Source organism: Oryctolagus cuniculus, chromosome 18, assembly GCF_051225735.1.
Source record: "Oryctolagus cuniculus isolate XC-2025 breed Fujian yellow rabbit chromosome 18, ASM5122573v1, whole genome shotgun sequence".
NCBI lineage: Eukaryota > Metazoa > Chordata > Mammalia > Lagomorpha > Leporidae > Oryctolagus > Oryctolagus cuniculus.
In genome coordinates this window covers 74231961-74237170 of record NC_142884.1, presented here as the reverse complement: position 1 = coordinate 74237170, position 5210 = coordinate 74231961, and positions in this window count along the sequence as shown.

Genomic DNA, 5210 nt, shown 5'->3' with positions numbered 1-5210 from the left:
GAGGGCCGAGCAGACGAAAGAACAGCGCAGGGTCCTGTGTCGTTCCTCCACGAAGAGGGGAAGCGACACATAGGTATGTATATGAATACAACCACACACTCTTTTTAAATTCCCTTTCTGTAATATCTATTCCCCATATCTCACAGAGATCTTGACTATCAAGGCTTATAAAATATTTTTGAATAACAATGACACATAGTTGTAATTAAATCAATAAAGTATTAAAAAGAATATGTGGGGGCCAGCACTGTGGCATAGTGGGTAAAACTGCCTCCTGCAGTGCCAGCATCCCATGTGGGTGCTGGTTCGAGTCCCAGCTGCCCCACTTCTGATACAGCTCTCTGCTAATGCACCTGGGAAAGCAGCGGAGGATGGCCTAGTGCTTGGGCCCCTGCACCCATGTGGGACACGCAGAGGAAGCTTCAGGCTCCTGGATTTGGATCAGCACAGCTCCAGCTGTTGCGGCCATTTGGAAAGTGAACCAGCGGATGGAAGACCTTTCTCTCTCTCTGCCTCTCTATAACTCTTCCTTTCAAATAAAAATTAAATAAATCTTTAAAAAACAAAAAAGAATATGTGATTTGAAAGGCTGAAAAGAGTCCATGGTCTCCACAAGGTTCTGGGAAAATGTATACATACAATTTTTCAAGTTAACTTAGAGAACTTCAAATGACTAATTCATTCAAAATGAAAATGCCAACAGATTTACACCTGCTCTCATGGATATGATTGACATGAAGTGATATATTATTGACAACAGATAATTTTAATTAAAGACAAAAAATGATAATGACATGACAAGAAAAACGGTATTGTGATTCATGTGAGCAGAACACAGCAATAATACCATGACAGACATGAATACAGAAACTGGGTGAAAAAGTATTAATTAAACATACACTAGGGGCTGGCACCGTGGCGCAGTGGATGAAGCCACCGCCTGCAGTGCCGGCATCCCATATGGGCAACGGTTCGAGTCCTGGCTGCTCCACTTCCAATTCAGCTCTCTACTGTGGCCTGGGAAAGCAGTAGAAGATGGCCCAAATCCTTTGGCCTCTGCACCCATGCAGAGACCCAAAAGAAGCTCCTGGCTCCTGACTTCAGATCAGCACAGCTCCAACCACTGCAGCCAACTGGGGGGTGAACCAACGGATGGAAGACCTCCCTCTCCCTCTCGCTCTCGCTCTCGCTCTCCCTCTCCCTCTCCCTCTTCTTCTCTCTCCCTGTAACTCTGACTTTCAAATAAATAAGTAAATCTTTTTTAAAAAACCTTAAAACAGAATATAAAGAAAATTTCTGGAACTTAAGTGAAAGAAGTATGTCATGGAATACTTATATTTGACTGTAAAATACCAGTACAAAAACTGTAGTTTGAACATTTTTAAACATCAAAGGTTAATTTTCAGTGCCATAAAAAAGTAGAAAGCTACATATGCATACATATACATATATGTATGTATTATGAGTGTGTGTATGACATGCAAATGAGAGACATCTAGTCCTTGATGATGCTGAAATGTGGTGAACATGAAAATTGCTAGGAACAATTGCAGAATGTAGATAGGAGTTGATAGCCTAACATTGAAAAGGCAAAAATAGGTGTCCCCAGTGTCCCTGGGCTAGATTTCAAATCAAGGAATTTACTCACAATACACACAGGCAACTATGATAAATTCAAAGACAAAATGAAAAATACGAATTTGTAAATATATTACAATAAATATTATAAAGTGATGATTGTGAGTACAAATGAATAATTAGGTAGGGGGGCCGGCGCTGTGGCACAGTCTGTTAATGCCCTGGCCTGAAGTGCCGGCATCTCATATGGGCACCAGTTCAAGACCTGGCTGTTCCACTTCCAATCCAGCTCTCTGCTATGGCCTGGGAAAGCAGTAGAAGATGGCTCAAGTCCTTGGGATCCTGCACCTACGTGGGAGACCAAGAAGAAGCTCCTGGCTCCTGGTTTTGGACTGGCACAGCTCCGGTCGTTGCAGCCAATTTAGGAGTAAACCATCAGATGGAAGACCTCTCTCTCTCTGCCTCTCCTCTCTCTGTGTGTAACTCTGACTTTCAAATAAATAAATAAGTCTTTAAAAAATGAATAAATAGGTAGGATCAGCAACAGACCCACAAGCAGATATAGGGGACATTTATAGATGGATTATAAATATCATTTTGTATTTTCTTCTAACAATTTTTACAGCTTTGTAGTAGTAGTAGTGATACTTTCCAAATTTAATTTACTAATATACTAGGAATTTACATTTGTTTATGATACATTATATAAAATATAAAATTCCATACAGATTTTCCTCCAAATGAGGAATCCTTGAGCCCAACATCATTTTTTAAAAAGGTCTTCTATTTTTCTTCTGACTAAAATACTTCCTTTATCATAAACTGAATTTTCATATTTAACTAAGCCTGCTTCCAAAGTTTACCTCAGTTCATTATTCAGTTTATCTACTTGTAAATTAATACCACACTTTTTATTCTTTTCAGGGTTTTTTTCCAAAACATTTTACTGAAAATATGGTATACATACCAAGAAATGTACAGAAATGTACAGATAAATGAGGTATTATTTTGTCCTCAGATAACACTCATAACCAACACCCAAATTAAGGATAAAACATTACTAGTATCCAAGAATCTTCACTTATCCCCACCATACATTTTTTAACATGGAAAAGAAGAGTATATTGTCATTTACATAATATGATACAGTGAAGCAATATTTATAACTATATACCAAATGACATGACATCCACACAATTTTTAGACTCTCTCTTTATGTTAACTAACAAACATGAGAAAATGTGATATAAATGCTCTCATGGGCTTTTCAGTCAGACCAGAATGTCTAAAGGGCTGATTCTGAGGTCAGAGTGCTATTTAAAGCAACTGTTATTCTATGAGTCTGCTGTGTGGATTGCTTCCCATGTTGGAGCATTCTCTCCTTTTCAATTCTATTATTATTACCAGGCATTTGATTTTATTTATATGATCCTTTTAATACTTAATCCTATAACACTTAATCCTTTAACACTTAAGATGGCATTGTTACCACACAGCTTAATGGAATTTGAGGTCCTAATCCTTTAACACTTAATATGGTCACTTTAACACTTAAGATGCCATTTTTACCACACAGCTTAATGGAATTTGGGTTCCATTAATGTCACACTTTTAAAACCATGATGGCTCTACAGCACATCTTATTTCTTTTTTGGTTTGTGTGTTGTCTCCTTCATATGGCCTCTAATGTCCCCTTGATCAATTCAAGTAAATGGGTCTTGTCCCAATTTTTTTTTTTAAAAGGAAACTAAGTACCTTTACAAAAGGTATTTCTTATCCAAGAATAGGGTTTCTGTATTTATTCTTCTGTGTCCTTCAGTGAAAATTTATGATTTTAATTATCTTAATTTAGTTATTCATTTCTTATTGTGTTTATTCATAAATAGTTGATGGATTTCATTTCTAATAGGAAGGAGATTATCTTTTTCCATTATACTTTCTAGGTGATTATTACTGGTGTATATGAGAGCTGCTGATTTTGGTTGTAAATCTTGTATCCAGTCACTTTATGAAACACCATCTTTGGAGCTAATTTTTCCGTTAGCTTTTCTTGCATTTCTCTATTATACTCAGGCTATACACAAAGCAATGGTGATCACTGGCTTTCCTTGGACGTTTTTATTTGAGAAAGAGATAAGAATATCTGGGCATTGACATTCAGCAGGCTTCACTTTAAGATGTGCAGGTACTATCACCACCCTGACCACCAAATGCCAAACAGGGAGATTTTTAGGTTGCCATGTCCTCATGGCTGCGTGGCTCAGCTTTGGTCTACTTCATCATTAATTCCAAACCAAAGGCTTTCACCTGGCTACAGTTGGATCTTTCAGCTTCACTTCTAGGTGGACAGCAAGGGTTAAACAATGATACTGGGCATGGCTCTCAAGGGTCAGCACTGACTTGTGTACCCATATCCAAAATAATTCCTATGGCTAGGGCATTAGACAGATTTATTGATTGGTTTAAACTAATTGGAGCAGAGATCTGCCTGTCCTTTTCCCTATAGCCTACCTCAACATAACTGTAGCTGAGAGGAGTAGCATATACATGTAACCTATCTTCTGAAGATAGGTTAAACACAAGAGCTCTTCAGCCCACTAAGAACGGGTATCTATCTTGGCCACTGCTCTACCTCCTGGCTCCAAAACCCAAATTCAGTGGCAATTTCCACTGCTGTCTGCAACTTCCTAAAAGGACAGAGGCATCACCTGACACAGCTACATATGCCACTGATAACCGTTTGCCTCCTTGTAGGCTCTGCTTTGGGAGTTACAATATCTCCAAAGCTGATTCCTGAATCATAGCAGTTGTCACTTGTGTGCATTTGGCTGCATTTTCCTTCATCAAAATAATCACATGTACATTTTTTCAAGCATTCTTGATTGTCCTCATCACGTTACCAGTATAGTTACGAATTTCACTTCTATTCTTGTGTCATTTCCTATATTTCAGATTTTGGATGGGAGAAGAGATGGGTCTGTACATTTCTTTCCAAACATTTTGATCCAACCTCTTGGAATTTGTAAAACAAAGATACCAATATTTCACAAACTAGTGACCTTTTAAACAATTATTTTTTATTTTTTGTATAATCTTTTGCAGACTTTGCATATACAGATACATACTGTTAAAATCAAAATGTACTTAAAATTTTACATTCTTCTTTTCCACTTATATTTAAGTATATCTTAAATATTTTCATGTAATCCTCATAATTACCACTTTGATGGCAGCACAACTGTATATTAAGGTGATCCAGCATCATTTCCTTAACTACCCTCAAATTTTCCATTATTACAGACAAGTAGAAATGAACATTTTCAAACATTTTCCTTCTTTTCTTCTGATGGATTGCATTCTTAGAATATATGTAGAATGGAATGACAGGTGACACAGCAGGAAGAGTTTTAAGGTCCTAGAGCTCTTGTGTCGTACTGAATTTCAAAAGGATTTACCAATGTACTCCTTTTACTATAATTTTATCAGCATTATTATTTTAGCTTCCTTAATAAACATAAAAGCTTAACTTGCCTTAAAAATGGTTGAGTTTTAATGTCTTTTAAAAATGGGAAGATTGAACATTTTCTTAAATACTTATTTGCTTTCCATCTTCTATAAATTATTAAATATCT